The following is a 17,575-nucleotide window of genomic DNA, read 5'->3' as shown; positions in this document are numbered from 1 at the left end:
CTGTACCACTGAAAACACACACAAAAAACATTTAAATAGAATCTAAACTAATGTAATGTTTTTTAATAAACTTACTCGCAGTTGTCTTGTTGTTTTTTATTTTGTTTTCACTACCTTTACTGTTGTCACAACAATGAAATATATTTTTACAGCTGACACAAACGACTTTAAAACAAAGTTTAAAGGTTATAAACAATGTCCGATTGGGTAGTATTGGTCAACAGTAGGTGTCTGAATCAGACCGTGACGGAGCACACGTAAAACCGATCACGTGACTGGAGTTTCCATTCATTTGTTTCTATGTCGTTGTCTGGACCTAGTAAAAAGCATAACAAAAAATAAAAAAAACAGTATTTTCACAACTAACGGTACCAGTAATACAAACACTGACGATAAAAACACTAAACTATTAGTATTTAACATAAAATTAAATTGCGTTGACCCTTTCCTATTATGCTTTGATTTAGAACCTCACAATACAAGTATCTAATCTACCTTTTTGACGTTTGTCACTGGCCTTGTGATCCCACAAAAACTTGTTAATAATCGTATGCTGAGTCATGTTTATTGCAGGACGATAAATGCTGAATCACCTCTTTGAAAAATTGGTTGGAATTTTCGTTGGTTGGCAAGTCGAAATGACGTTCTTGCTAAGGTTACCTCGTGCTTACCTTCAAGCTTGTCGCGTTGCCCCGAAAAGCAAATTTTGCAAAACTTATGTTTTATCAAAAATTGTCTCAAGAAGGTAAATTTGCTGTTTTTTAATTATCTTACAATTTACTTGTTCATAACTTGTTTTTGCTTTGATAAGTTTTATATGCTGAACTAGGGTTCCTCTTTTTCCCGGATTTTTTCACTCCTTTAATTATTTTTTCGCTGGTAAGTGCAAATAAAGCAACTCCGTAAACGACTTTAATAGGTTCGACAATATTTTTGTGAGATTCGGGATCGTTATTTCGTGGGAAATCCCAGGAATTTCCTTTCAAAACATTGCCAGAGAGAAAGCTATGCTGAACCAAATGAATATATATTCTTATTAGTATGCCATGGTCTAGAAATTTAGTGTGAAATTTGGACAGTTTTTGGCCAACATTAATTAAAGGTAGTATAAAGTCACTCCATAATGACTTAACATACTGAAGTTAGGAAAGGAATTTTGTGCGAAGTTGAATTAGTGCAATTTTATTTGCATTAACAAGGGAAAGTCTAAACAACAATAACAAATGAAAGGTTACAACTTACAACAAACTTTTTTTTTGACTAAGAGTGCTGTGTTGTTGAGAGTGTAATATCTGAAAGTAGTTGACTGCTAAGCTAAAATGTTCACCCAATCCTTGATAAATCTATCCAGTGTACCCACATTTAAAAAAAATTAATTTATAAAATATTAATTCCATTTCTGCAAATATTAATAATAGTCAGCCATGAAATAATATATATAGTTCAACCATATTAACCTAAAAGTGTCTTTCTTTCTCGTCCACATTTTTTTATAATATAAACTGTGGGGCGCATTTTTATTGGTATAATAAATTTAATTAGTTTATTCGGTGGTAAGCGCAAATAAAGCAACTCAGGCAACGACTTTAATAGATTTGACAATATTTTTGTGAGATTCGGGATCGTTATTTCGCGGGAAATCACAGGAATTTTCTCTCAAAACATAGCCAGAGAGGAACCCTATGCTGAACCAAACGAATGTATATTCTTATTGATTTTAAAAAGCAATCACAATAGTCCCGAGTCTGCCTCGACTCTGCAGCCCTGCTTGAAACCAAGGTCAAGCTAAAAAAGTTTTAACATTTTCTGAGGTCTGATCACTTTGGTTAGGTAGTATAAAAATAAAGCAAATTCAACATGTCTTAAACTAAAAGTTTTGTTAGTTAGCTAATTTAGTAAGCTCAAGGTTCATAAAGCAGTCATTGGGGTGCCACTAACGTATGTTGTGTTAATTATTCTCCAGTTGAACTCATTTGTGGTTTTCACTATAACGTTATAAACCTGTTTTGTGGTATTTTATGGAGTATTTTTTTAAATGTGAGCACTGAGCTGTGTCAACAAAAACACAAAACTTTTTTAAAACCAAAAACATTAAAATTCGTTTTCTCAAAACCATAAATTTGACTTACGACAGTTTTTGTTATTACGGACAATGTAATGATTTTCAATTATAATAACTTGCGCCAGTATGATATCTCAAAGTGCAAACAATTTTTATTGCCCATTGATATAATTGGTTTTATATTTTCTATTGATATGGATCCATTTTCGTTTGCTACTGTCACTTATCTAGTGGGTGTTTCTCAGTTCCCAGTTGTGCATGTGATTATGGTTCAAGTTATCATTTAAAATTCCAAGTTTTTGGAAGGAAGTTTTAAAATATTTTATTGTTTTTTTTTCTGCCAACCTTTTACTGATAGGTCTTATGCCTAAATGTTTTTCAATATGAGGTAAAAAGTTGAACAAAGATTTTTCAACAAAATGTAATTTACTTCAAGTGTCTTTAACTTGAATTGCTTTGAGGGCCGAAACTATGTTGATTAATCCACTGGCTGCAATACGCTATATTAGGGTGGGCCAAGATTGTCAGTACCAGGAGAACCATATTATTGAAGTATTCTTGGTGGGCAAAACATAGTAGGTTAAAATATGTTTAATTTGTTGTGTCACAACATAGCATCCTAAAACAGGTAATCCTAAAAAAATGCTGTTGTCAAGCGAACTCATGTGATAACAAGCAACTGCAGTCAAGCCTATTTGCGCTGTGGGAAATTTTATGGTTTAAATTAAAGAAAAGCTTTTACTCTAGAAAACAATTAAATTAGAAAGCTTTTCACTTTTAAAAATTTTATCCATTGGGCACATAAAAAATCACATTGCTCAATACAATAATGTTTATTACAATAATTTTGAAAACGAATTATTATGGCCACTGACTTCACAGCTGTTAGACTGCATGGAAACCAAGTAACAAAGTGTAAAATTGCTTTATGGTAACTAAAGTTCTACTGGTATGTTTAGTATACAATGACCAAATTACAGAGACATATGTATATATTTATATTTATAAACTCACACAATTTACAAAAGTTGTATTACTTGACAAACCTTGTATAAATTGATTTTTGTTGCACACAGCACTATACAGAAAGGTGTAATAAAATATTTTTAGGAAAGAATAGCTTTTATGATTTATCCAGTTTAGGTAAGCAAAACGTCATGCCATGATGTGCACGTGCCTTTGAAAAAAATCATTTGCATAAAATTTAAAAATTTAAACAAAAAATAAACAATGTTGCTTGGGAAACAGATAATGATGTCACTGGCCACATGTGGCCTAGGGCCCTGGGTTTGGACCACCTTATGCAAAATGACTTGATTTGTTAAAAGATCAATAAGCAAAAGGCTTAAAACTGAAACACAAAAGTAACTGAATAAGATAATTAATTTTTTGAAAACCCCTGATTTAATTAGTATCAGCTGTTTCAATATGATTTCTATATACTATTACAGCCTTAAAAATTACTAATTTTATGTATATTATACAAAAAACTTTTTTTAACCACTAGTACATAATTTTTCCAGGGTTAAAACTCCTTTTTTTTCAGTGGTGGCAGTTACCGAGTTGGTTACCGGTGTACTCCTCCAAGTGACCCACTTGTTGAATTTGCACTTGATGCTACAATGACTGTGGTTTGGTTTTACATGTTTTGGATGTTCTATCATAATGGTGGTAGCTTGATTGTAAGTATTGTAGTATGTTGCTTAAATATTTTTTGTAAAGTTATTATTAAGAGTTTTCAAACATTATTATGGGATTTAATGCCTGAACATTTATAAACAGTAAAACTTTTCTGGGAATTTTAAGTAAGGTTGTATTTACCCAGTCATATGTGCATTTTTGCTCTACCTTATTGAGGTATGTCATTAAAAATTTAGTATGCCATGATCTAGAAATTTAGTATGAAATTTGGACAGTTTAGGGCCAATAATAATTAAAGCTAGTATAAGGTAACTCAATAAAGACTTAACATACTGAAATTAGAAAATTAATTTTGTGCGAAGTAGAATTAATGCAAATTTATTTGCATTTACAAGGGAAAGTCTAAACAACAATAACAAACGAAAGGTTGCAAGAAACATTGTGTTGTTGAGAGTGTAATATCTGAAGTAGTTGCTGCTAAGCTAAAATGTTCACCTGATCCTTGATAATCTATCCAGTGCACCCAATTTATTTTAAAATTAATTTATAAAATTTAATTCTATTTCTGCAAATATTATTAGTCAGCCATGAAAAAAATATAAGTGTCAAAATTTATTGTTCAACCATTTTAACCTAAAAGTGTCTTTCTTTCTCGTCCACATTTTCATAATATGAACTTTACAACACTATCTTCAAAATGGCCTATTACCCAAACAACAAACAATGTTTACTTCATAAAGCTGTGTTTTCACACAATTCTTGTATTTTCCTAATATGCTAGTAACAACCTTTTTTTACTAGTGCCTTATGGGCTTAAACAGATTTTTAACACCCCTACCCCACGTGTTAACAAAACACCAAGGGATGGATTTGGAATGCTTAATTTGTGATTACATAGTCACGTCAAAAACAATTCACTTAGACCGAGTTTAAATACATTGAGTGAGGGCCAGGGATGTTCATAGTAGAAATGTATTCAAAGTTAATTTTTGGGTAATTTGGAACTGCAAAAAGGTTTTGCCTAATTGTACATACGCGAGAGGCAGTTTAAAAAGACCAGACACGGTTGCGAAACATTGATTAATCGTTTCGTTAAATGTAGCAAATAAGTGAGGTGTCGACGTTTTTTCAGGCGACCAACTACTTGCCAGTAATCTTCGCCTAATCACATTGTTAAGTGTCAATTAAATGTTATGTGCGTACGGTTAACGGGTACTTTGTGCAAAGATCACGTAGCATGTCAGGAAATTTAGCGTTGAAATCTGGGTCAGGGAGAAGTGGCAAAATCTGCTTATATGTCCGGGATTTAGGCGTACTGTGTAAAATATATCGCCAATACATTTACAATATCGAAAACGATATTTGCTAATACCAAAATTTCTTCAAATCTTTGTACTGTTTAAAACAATATATCGTTTTGTTTTCGCTTTTGAAAAGAGTTTTTGCGTATTGCGTTCTATTTTAGCAAGCTCAGTTAGAAACTTTCACCCAGCATGTTTTTTCATTTTTGTACTGCAAGTTAAATGATTGCAAACCCCAAACCAGCAAGATTATATATATATATATATATTTTTTTTTTTAATATGGAGTTGCAGGTAAACATCATTTGCCTACCGCTAAGCCTACTGCGGAAACACACTTGTTGAGTTGTTTAAAGTCTAATTATTTGACTAAAATTTTTATCTTGTCAAGCTGCTGTTAGCCGAATTGCTATAATAAACATAATCTAACTTAGTAACAAATTTGTAAATGAAAAGCGCGAAATCTATATCTTGCCCGTTTTGTTGAAATCGGATCAGCCAGAATGCGCCGTACCTCTCATCGAACGATCGAAAATGAAAATTTAGGTATTTTTCATTCAGCACGCCATTGTTTTCCATTTTTTAATATAAAAATGCGTCACGTTTTAACGTCATTTCTGAGGGTTATTTCACTAAGAGTTTGGCCAATGCAACCGCGGTAAATTTGTCAGGGATTTCGCGTTGTAAAATATAGCAACCCTGCCTTGGACAGATCAACCGAACCTTTGCGTTTAACATATTTACGTTTGGTTGTTTTATTGAAACTATTGTGCCAATTCAATATGAGAAAAACACTTATATCTGTTTTATATTAATAAATTTTAATTATACCCGTTTTTCCTCCGGTTTAATATAGGATATAAAGCCGTGATTCTCGAACTGTTCTTCGGGGTACCCCAGTATGTCTAGAGACATCCTAAAGTGTGTTGTGGATCTTTTGCTAATTTTAGAAAATAACCTATTTTTATTATAAATTGGCATGCAGCCAAGCATCCGAGACTTAAATGTAGGCTTACATTTTCCATGATATAACTGATATCTTTATGGTACTTACGTACTATCTTTCCGTGTATTTAGAATTTTAGGTAATCATATAGTTATAGTTGTACCGTTGTAAAGTCCGGGTTTACAATTTATTGTCTGCGACAGACTGCGTTCTTAATACTTTTATAAGCTGACAACAAAATGTTTATTATTATAAAATTTCAAGTCGCCTTCTTCGGAGGGGTTCACCTTAACCCTTTTATTATTATTATGCCTGGTAGCAACAGTTTATATATTTATAGTAATATTTACGGCAATGTTTTTCGTGCAGCCGAGGCGGTTTATATTTGGTCAAATTATTTTCACTGCATTATTTTTTATTTTGCTATTTGGGTGCTATTAACTTAAATTATATTTTTAGAATAAAGGCGTGGTGTACACCGAATACGAACACCTTACTGATGATGAACTGGGAATAAAAATGGATTAGTTTTTTTATTGGTTACATTACGTTTGTTTGATAATGCGAAAAAAATACAGTCAATTAGAGTATAAAATAAACGTGTGCACTATTTTTGGAAATGTTGGTCTACTGTACAGCAATATTTGCCAATTTCTCATTATTGCGAATTGCAATACAAAACGGATAGGCCTATATCGCTAGACCAGCGCTTCTCAACCGGTGCGCCATGGAAGGCTGCCAGGTGCGCCGCGAGCAAAAGGAAAAAATAATTTAATATATAAAATATATATTTTTTAATTTCCTATTAAGCTTAGCTCAATGAATCCACAGTACTTTCAGGTAGAAAACACAATAAAATCTACAAGGAAACCATATCTAAATCAGATAATATATAATACAATAGTATTAAGACCAACGACAAAATAAGATCTAAAATAGTCTCAATAAGACCTAAACATGTCGCAATAAGTCCAAAATTAATCGGAATAAGACGTATCAACACAATAACGCCCAAATTGTTGGGAAATGATATGGGATGAATGGGAAATGTCCGGCATTGGCCATTTGCTGTCGACATTTGGACGCCGCTGTTTAGGCCCCGGATTTTTTGCTCTTGTTTGGGATTATGGGCGGGAAGTTTGTGGTGTTCACAATTGGGTTAGGGTTGAAAATATTAGGGGAGTTAGTGATAGGTATGGGTGCGGTTTGTGGTTAGATAAAGGTTTGTATAGGCCTTAATTTGGCCATTTAGGTCTGATTTCGATTTCGTCATTATTACCACTATTATAGGTATTAGTCCTATTTACGCCTTGTAGGCCTACCTAACTTTATTATTCCGAATTTGATGTTGTTCTAATTTTCGTCTCAAGGCTGGAGTCCCTTTAAAGATATGCACCTATAAAGCCTATATAAAAAATTGCAAGCAATTTAAGAGAAATACCGGTACACCTCAAAATCGCACTCGCTTTGCTCGCAAGGTGCGCGGCCACGTTTTTTATATGGTGCGCCCCAAAGTAAAAAAGGTTAAGTAACACTGCGCTAGACAGTGATATAGAACCGACAATCGTAATTTTACTAAATTACGTTCAAAACATAAACAAATGATATTACAAATATCAGGCTTTACACCGCTGTTTTTTTATGTTTCTTTAAAACGGCACCAAATTTGAACATGGTATAATTTGTCTCCTGATTGTATAAAGTGCGTCGTCATGCTTGAGTGAACCTCTGTTTGACAGGCCCCATCCGCCAAATTCCGCTTCGGATCCTCACAAGGGAACACACAATAATACCTAAAAAGCAACAATACCTAAATCAGAAAAATGTTTAACACCGTAGTATTAAGACCAACTACATAATGCAGCCAAATACGCAATAATAGTTAGTATAGAGTAAGATCGAAATCGTCTGAATAAGAAAAAAGTATTGCCCATGCTTCGCGTGATTAGACGTGATTTTATTTGCATTTGCGTACGAGTTCAAAGTGTTGTATTGACTTAACTTTATTATACTAGTAGCTAGGCTACACAAGATGCTTTCAGAAAGGCCTATTGAAATCAGGATTATAAGTGCAAGCAAGGCCAGGATAGAAAAACAACTTCCCTGCAGTAAGGTTTGAAGCAGCGTTTAATTGCAAGTCTCATTAAACTAATTTGCCTCGACCAATCAACCACACTATTACTTCAAGGTATTTGCTGTAGTCTGATTACAAATCCACACAGTTTTTGTTGGCTGGTGTTGAGCTGGCCAGCCAGAAGCCGGCAAGCAACACAACCGCTTACTGTATTAACTAGACAAGACTGGGTATATATTGATATAACGCGCTGCTTATAACAAGGTGAAAATTTGCATGAAAAATTGCGACATTTTACAGCAGCTTACTTCTCAAAAAGGTGCGGAAGTTTTTACCTGGCGATTACTCACTGTGAAACGTGCCGAGAGACATTTCACAGGCGGCGAAAAGCGGAAATAATAAGTCATAATATACATTAATCATATGTGAAAGAGCCTGACTCCCGGGCCTTAAGCCGCAGCAGAAACAGAGGATGCTTTTAGTAAAAGGCGAGCAAGAATGACAGAATCATAAATCATAACATAATCATAACATATTTGATAAATGCACAGATTCTATAAACGTTTAAAATATTCAATTAACCTCTAAGTTGACCCCTGTCGCTACAGATTACTCGGCCGCTAATTTTTTTGGCCAGGTTGAATATAAAAACCTGGCTGTTTGTTTGTTGTTTATGTTGTGGTATTGTTTTTTTTTTGTTGTGGAGTGCTCGTGGAGCGTTGGCCGCGAATTGTCCGATCATTGAACGCGTTTGCGCAATTGTTTCTTGTGCTTCAATTCATGCTTCTTCGACATTTGTTTCATTGTTTTGTGTGCCTGGTGGGACGTTTCTTTAGTGTTGCAACGATCTTGACGTCAGCATTCGCTGATTGTTTGAAGCATCGTTTGCTTGCTGTTCGAACCCAATGTTCGCCATGACAGAGCAGTGCTGTGTCGCCTTGTTGTCGGAATTTGTGAAGCAGCTGGGGGAAACCCCGTTCGGTGTTCTTTTGGAAAACCGTTCTGCGCCTTGCGTCTGATCTCTGTCGCGCCAACGCTTGTTTGTGTTTGTTTCTGAATATTAAAATAATTTTCGGCAGATATGTTGTCCACATATTTGGGAGAACTCTGCCGCAACTTTAGGCCATTCAAACACCTCCACTTTGATTGCGAACATATTCTTTACTTTTTTTTTTAATTTATATATATATCAATTTTTCTTTTTGGTTTTGCATTTTTTTTAATTTTTTTTTTATATAGGCGCTTTAGGTTATATTTAATTACGCACAAATTTGTTATTGTAATACATAATTACCCACATTACACATCTCTTGCGATTTAATGAAATGACACATATATTTTATAGCGATTACACATTTTCTCAATCTCGGTTGTATACGATAAATAGGCGATCCATGCAACGATTTAGGTTATAATAATTCACACAAGTGAAGCATTTGTAATTAGTGCTCGTGCAACGTGTATTTTCATTGAAATTGGCTTCATAATTTGATTTCTGCGCGGCAACTCTACGATTTGTTGGTTTCTGAAGAGGGAAAAGCGTTGGTGGAGGTAAGTCTCCAACCATTTTGTAATTGCGGTCGCATATAGGCCTAGTCGGATAAGAGTAATTTTCTTATCATGGAAATGGTAGAATTAACCACCCAATAGTAGTAATAGGTTATTAGGGTCAACGTAGCAAGAACATTACGCTAGCAATGGGGCCCGTGACCAGCAAGCAATTTGTAACGTGAAATACATTGGGCACTGGTGAAAGTTAGTTTACATCGTAGATGCTGTGCCATGCATTCTGTTGAAAGATAAGTAAAATTTATCCTGAAACGTAGAATTCTGCTTTACGTTTCGAGGAGTGGGATTTTAGTACTAGCGTCGAAAAACGCAGACTTACTAAAACGCCGCTAATGGAGTTGGTTGGATTCGCGATTTTCCTACCTATTCCAAAAGCGGTAGAGTGGCAACTAAGCATTGTAAGCCTGGCACGCCTTGGCGTAAGATTACAGATGAACAAGCTATTTTTTAGATAGGGTTCAGGAGTCCTTACGGTACTTTTGTATCCTTGTTAATTAGAAAGTTTCTGCACTTACTTGCGCAGATTGGTTCATGAAATAAAGTAATATAATGCAGACGTTGCAGTGTACACTCGAGATTAGTCAATTTGACTGGCTTGCATTTTAAAGTATTTGCGAATCCGTTTCTAGAAACGCTGTTTGTTTAAGTGAGGGAAATGCGGTTAGAACACAATCGTAGAGCGGCTTAAGGAAATCGCTTGATTTCCGCTTTTTTTTTAATTTTTAATTAGGGTTGCATTCGGGGAGCACTAAAGTAAGCAATGCATTGAAATTATTTACATGAAATATTTAAGACATTACAAACGTGAGTAGGGTTTATTCCTAAAGTCGCGTTTAAAGACTTACGCGAATTGAAACATATAGTTTGCGAGTGAATGAATTACTATGCTTTTAAGTACTTCCGACTCGCGTGCAGCGTAGCCTATATAATTTAGACTTTCCTGAACTGAAACTCAAACGCGTGAATTATTTAAAACAATTTGGACATTACACCAAAATTGTTTCACGCACAACAAATTAAATCTTTTTGATATATGCATGATTTGCAAAATTAGACACATTCAAATGGTTTAAGAAAAAGTCGCATAAAAACAATTTATAGACCTTTCAGTCGATATTTTTACTTATTATATATATTACTTTATTTTTATTTTAAAAATATAATAGATTTTTCACCTGATAAACTAGGCAGAATCAGTTATTGTGAAATCCATGATTCCAAACGGTGGTGATGTCTTTATCGGCAACGCTTGTTTATATTTTGTGTTCCGTATTCCAAGCAAATGCTTTACTGACGAGATGGAGCGTCTTTCGACGTATCTTTCGACGTATATTTCGACGAAATCAATTCTTCCAACAGCTAGCTTCTTGCAGGTTTCAAGCATAATAGTTTTTAGGCGGTCGTTTGTAGGTGGTCCGTACAGATTAAGGCACATCTTTTCTTTGAGCTTCGTTCGACGACTTTTCTTGGCCATAAAAAATAGAGTTCTATAGCAGCCACTTCGTCATATTGTTGTTTACACAGAGAATTTTTGTTTTATCGCTGTATCACCGTTTTAATATTTCGTCATGGAAAGTTTTCTGTAAAAAAACATCAAATGCCGATCTAGCAAGATTTTGCAAAGACATCATTTTTCACTGAGTCAGGCCTCGCCGGCTCATACAAACATCCGTTTAAAGTTAACGCATGTTTTGAAATTCGCCTTATTGTCAACAATCCGGTATTTTTTAGAATCGAACGCCAGTTACGTCGCAATGTAGATCGAAGCGCTATTGTTCAAGCCATATTGGGACAAAAATATTATTTCCGTCTATAAGAGTCGAGAGAAAAAGGTTTAGACCACGCCCTTTTTGTCACGTGGTATTTTGTTAAGTATTATAAGAATTAATGACGTAAATCTTTCTTTGTTCGCAGAAATTTTCTTAACTGATTCTCGTCTATAAATAGCGTGTTCAATCAATATAAAATGAAGGCTTTTACAGCTTTTACTCAGACAGCAAACTCGAGTGCTTTTGTGACTGAAGACAGCAAAAATGGACTGTTCATGTATCTGAACTAAAGGAAAGAATTGGACCTATCTGGCCTCACGAAGACAGGCCATCTCAAATCTTGAAGGAGTGTGGTCGATTCATCTTGGCAATTATATAAATGAAGACTCATTAATCTGACCCACCCCCTCAGTTCTTTCTTCCTCACTCGATGGCAACAATTTGAAGCAGCGTTTAATTGCAAGTCTCATTAAACTAATTTGCCTCGACCAATCAACCACACTATTACTTCAAGGTATTTGCTGTAGTCTGATTACAAATCCACACAGTTTTTGTTGGCTGGTGTTGAGCTGGCCAGCCAGAAGCTGGCAAGCAACACAACCGCTTACTGTATTAACTAGACAAGACTGGGTATATATTGATATAACGCGCTGCTTATAACAAGGTGAAAATTTGCATGAAAAACTGCGACATTTTACAGCAGCTTATTCTCAAAAAGGTGCGGAAGTTTTTACCTGGCGATTACTGTGAAACGTGCCGAGAGACATTTCACAGGCGGCGAAAAGCGGAAATAATAAGTCATAATATACATTAATCATATGTGAAAGAGCCTGACTCCCGGGTCTCAAGCGGCAGCAGAAACGGAGGATGCTTTTAGTAAAAGGCGAGCAAGAATGACAGAATCATAAATCATAACATAATCATAACATATTTGATAAATGCACAGATTCTATAAACGTTAAAAATATTCAATTAACCTCTAAATTGACCCCTGTCGCTACAGGTTCAAACTCACGACCTCTGGCTATACCGGGAGCGTCGCCCTACTAACTGAACAGCGCGGGCTCAGAAGGGTACGAGTTCAGAAACAACCATAGCACCATTGCCTGCTATACATCCTATTCGTAGGCTACATAAGCCTACAACTCGATTAACTACCCGTATTTTTGAAACGGAAGGCTTATTCTGTGACCAAGCCCTTCTGGGTCCTAGCCTTGGTCGATATCGGCACCCATTATATAGTTCTCAAGATTTCTTCGAAGAGGCTAACTAAAATCACTCAGCAAGTTTAGGTTACCAAACAATTGCACAATATAAACGACCTTCAAGTTTCAGCAGTAAAAAAACAGAAAATACGATGTTACGAATGTTTATTAAATTATAAAACCGTTCGATGTCCAATCTATGCATGGTCGTTACCAGGGCTGCGGAGTCGGACTCGGGACTCGAGGAGTCGATTTGTTTTTGCTGGAGTCGGACTCGGAACTCGGGTAGTTTTACAAGGTCTAACGTCCGACATGCGCATGCGCAGTACCAAATTTTAAAACTGATATGGCCGCCAAATGGAAATTGTAAAGGTGGAATAATATATGGTGGAATATTTTCCAACAATGTATTGTGAGTGAATGAATTATTTGACAACCATATAAGTGGATTGCTGAAGATCCACGTTTAGTTACGTAATTTGATGAAATACAGGCTGTAGAGTCCGGTCCGGGCCGGACTCGGGAGTCGGACTCGGGTTATTTTTAACCGACTCTGCAGCCCTGGTCGTAACTATTACCGGTTCAGCCGGTAGAGTGCATCGGGGCCCCGGAACAAGGAGAGCCCCCGCGTCGTTGTAATTACTGTAAAATTTGTGTCATGGAGTGTTCACATGGTTCTCCTGCGAGAGGTTGCCCGCGGCTCTTGAGCCGCGTGCTCTAGTCACGTGTTTGTAATCATTAAGCCCGTTTATATGCACGTTTAAGCCGGATTCAAATCCATTTCGTTAATCTATTCTCTCTCGTTTTGGCGCTGGAATGGATTAGGTTCTCTCGTTTCTCAATCCGTCAAAAGAAGTGGTTTTCAATCCGTTCGCCGCTTAATCTGTTTGTTTCGCTGACGGCCGAAATTGAGCGTTGAAGCTTAACTATATTTTTAACAGTTACGACAGCAAAGTGTGAAGTAGAGTATTTCCGAAATGAAATGTAGTTGCTAGTTTTTGACAGGGGAGAACAGCAAATGCACTAGTTAGGCTGCTAAAGTATATCTAGTGTGGTTGTTAGTCTTATTTTTATCATAAGGACATTTAAGGCACTGGTCTAGAATTCTACCCCAGCGAACATTATTGGGTTAGGATGCGCGTTTGGGTAGGTTAAGCAATGTTATTAAATAGCAATACTTGACCCACTTTCACCCAAATCTTGTGCATTGATTTATTAATTATCTCAACGCTGGGTAGGTTTCTAGGCCAGCATTTTTTTATTTACGGCAATGTAATAAAACTTGCATGAAATTTAAAAGAAATGCCGGTATACCAAAAAAAATCGCGCTCGCTTCGCTCGCCAGGTCTGCCTTGAATAAAAAGGGTTAACAAACCCTGACCTAGCAACTTTAAATGTTATCGCGTTCCCTCAAAGTAATTTATTACACTTTTCATTAGTAGTATTACACACGTTTTCAAGTGCAAAAACAATCCGAGGCGCGGCTGATTCACAGTTATTCTAACATGAAAATAACACGATTCTTAGTTATCATTTTGTGCGGGCCGCAGAGATCTTTCTGATTTGGTTTTGGCCCGCGACTAGAAAAAGGTTGCCGACCCCTGCTTTATAGCGTTGACCAGCACACATTAGCTCAACTTTCCTGTACTTACATTCTGTGTGCCAGGCAAACTGAAGCACTATACAGTCAACAGCGTACTTAATCAAAAAACCTATAGCAAGTAATTCTTTTTTTTGCCGAAAAAGCGGTTGTGCTTCATAAGTTTACTGGAATGTTACGTAATATATATCAGTGCATTTTGTACACTTAAGCTGGCTTGAATTTCGCGTCATGTAATTACGACGCTGGAACGGATTACTTTTCCATCCGGATTGAACCTTAATCTAATCTGCCCGCGAAAGGTGCATATAAACGGGCTTTTTGATTGTGTTGTACGTTAATTGTATCGCAATGTAAATTACTCGACTACTCGCCTATAAATGCTCGTGTCCTTCCCTGTATTATTCCTTGTCGAATTAAACCATTGGCTTACTTGGACTCTGTTACTATACTTCCGAGGCAAACAGAGGTTAGAAACACAACAGAGTTTGGGCGACGAGGATATAGGATTCAAGGTCTTCTGAACGTGGTATCTACGCAGTTGACTATTATGACTACTTTTGTTTTGACCAATGGAAGAAATATTGAAGCTCATGCAAGCACAACTACAACAGCAAGCAGAACGCCAGGATGAACAATCCAAACGTCACGAAAAACAGTCCAGACGCTACGAAGAACAAATGCATGTAATGATGGCTCTGGTTGAAAAGGCTGGGCTACCCCAAGCAGCTACGTCATCCGAAGCAGTACCAAGTTTCAATCCATTTGATTCTACGTCTGAGTTATGGAATGATTATTGGTCGAGGTTCAGCACGTTTATCAAAGCACATGCGGTCCCGGACGAACGAAAGGCTCCGGTTTTCTTAACAAACCAAACTCTTACAACTTACAAGCTGTTATCTAACTAGGCACTTCAGGGCAGCCCGTCCAAAATTGTTAATGATCTATCTATTGACGAAATTGAGGGTTTTATGAAGAACCAGTTTGACCCAAAGCGATTCGTCATTCGGGAAAGGTTCAAATTTTGGAGCAATAGGCAACGAAAGCCTGGTGAGACTGTTCAAGAATTGACTGCACGCATTCGTCTTGAGGCAATCAGTTGCGACTTTTCGGCAATCAGAGACCCGTCGCATGCGTTTGATTTGCTCGATCGGCAACGAGTCTGTTCTAAAGAGGGACAGCAAAGCCACGACAAACATATGTTGCTATCGCTGTGGCAAGTCTGGACATTTTGCTTCTACATGTCGTCACCGAAGTTCTATTTGCAAATTTTGCAGACGTATCGGTCATTTGGAAGTGGCTTGTCGATTGAAACTGGCGTCAACAAAACCATCTAGCGTGGTTCATACGGTGAAGCCCATTTCAAGCATTGGGGGCAACTCCGAAGCTGGACGTCAATATTTACGTTTCAGACAAGATGTGTTGCTTGGAGCTTGATACTGCAACTACCGGCAACTTCTTATCTGTTGATACATGGAAGCGAATTGGCAGTCCAACGCTGGAGACGCCTACTTATCGTTTTAATTCGTCGACAGAGCATTCAGTGCGCCTAATCGGTATTTTTCAAGCACAAGCAGCATATGACGAAACCAAGTGTATACGCTAGAGCAGTGGTTCTTAACCTTTGGTAACCTGTCGAACACCTATGTTATTCTGCAAGCGTTCGTCGAACCCCAAATGTTCGTTTAGTATCGTTTCTTTCTCCTAGCAGCTGAAACTGGGCATATTCAAATCATAAACTTGCATTTATGTAGGTTAAATTGGTCAAACTTTCAATTTATATCGTTACATGACACTTTGGCACATAAAAAAGATTCGAATTTAGCTTGAAATAACAGCATATGTTTCAGAGGACGTAATAGCCGACGGGTGGGCAACTATTTTTAACAGCGGGCCGCATGAGAAAGATTAAAATGTTGTGGCGGCCGGAAAAAAAATGCGACTATATTTGTTCTAAAATGCAAAATTAATTTAGATTTAGAGGGGGACGTGATTGAGCACAAATTAAAAATGTACATTGCTTGATATTAAAGTTTATCCATCGGGAGAAACACACAACATCATATTCACTAAATTAGGTTGACAAAATGTGAAACGGTATATTTTAGAGTTCAGAAAACCGTCGGTATCTAGTTTATATTTTATAGGCGTAATACTTTCGACATAAGCGCCAAAGTATATAAATATTAAGCTAAGTTATTTAACTGCCACAGTGCAGAAGACGCTTTTTGTCTGCAAAGATGCGCGTTGAACATACGAGAAAGACAGAAGAGATTCGCGCGAAGCGCGAAAATAATTTACGTTTCAGTATTTAAAAGAGGCTAAAAATTACATTTGCCGGACTAAATCCGGCCCTGAAAAGAGTGTTTACGATACAACAAAATATGTCGAACTCTCACTTGTTTTTACTTAGCTTATATATGTTAAGGAAAATAAGCCGCGGGCCGGATTAAACTGCTTGGCGAGCCCGATGCGGCCCGCGGGCCGCATGTTTCCCAGGTCTGTTCTAGCCGAACCCTTGAAACAGCTGCGTCGAACCCCAAGGGTTCGATCGAACCCTGGTTAAGAACCACTGCGCTAGAGTTCCACGTATCTAAGATACCGAACCTTAATTTACTTCGAAGAAATGCTATTCAGTCGCTAAAAATATCAGCGGACAAATTGATATTTATCGATGTTGTTCCACTATACGTGCTTTATCTGTCGATACTCAACCGGATATTCATTTACAAAGGGATTGCCGGAAACTTTGCAGTCAATTTCCGGACCGATTTAAAGAAGAGTTAGGTTGTCTAAACTCTAAAGGACTTTGAATTAAAGGTACAGTTCAAATCCGCAGCGAAGCCTGTGTTTTGTGAAGCTCGCTCAGTTCCGTTTGCTCTTCAACAAGATGTGTCAAGCATATGATGTTGGCATCGCTAAAGGAATCTAGACTCCAGCGAAGTTCAACGACTGGGGTACGCCTGTAGTCCCCATACGGAAAACTCCGCTTCCAGGGAAATCCAACGGTCGATTGCGAGTGTGTGGTGACTATTCGGTGACGGTAAACCCGCAACATGCCACGCACCGCCACCCTTTGCCGCTTCCAGAAGATTTGTTACGCAAGCTACAAGGTGGATATGCATTCACGAAAAACGACTTTGCTGATGCGTACAATCAGATACGCCTCGGACCAGAAAGCCGGAAGAGGTTTGCTCTTAGCACACATCGTGGAGTTATTATGCAAAATGTTTTACCTTTCGGTATACACTACGCTCCAGGATATTTAAGGAAAAAATTAATGAACTTACAAAAGATATTCCAGGAGTTGCTGACTACTTGGATGATCTTTTAGTCATTGGTTCGTGTGCAGAGGAACATCTTCGAAATCTTCGTCAAGTTTTCCACCGGTTGCATGACAAAGGGCTT

The 17,575-nt window shown here is 37.0% G+C and overlaps 1 long non-coding RNA gene across 1 annotated transcript; it reads left to right on the top strand.

The window, feature by feature from the left end:
* The first annotated feature begins 550 nt into the window (after nt 1-550).
* On the top strand, nt 551-3,744 carry LOC146136219 (uncharacterized). Its single transcript, XR_014501619.1, has 2 exons — nt 551-745; nt 3,609-3,744. It is a non-coding gene; the product is annotated as an uncharacterized LOC146136219 (long non-coding RNA).
* The last annotated feature ends 13,831 nt before the right edge of the window (nt 3,745-17,575 follow it).

This window comes from Ascidiella aspersa, chromosome 8, assembly GCF_963924565.1.
Source record: "Ascidiella aspersa chromosome 8, kaAscAspe10.2, whole genome shotgun sequence".
NCBI lineage: Eukaryota > Metazoa > Chordata > Ascidiacea > Phlebobranchia > Ascidiidae > Ascidiella > Ascidiella aspersa.
Note: the sequence above shows the minus strand (reverse complement) of the source record. Positions and strands in the feature narration are given on the sequence as shown.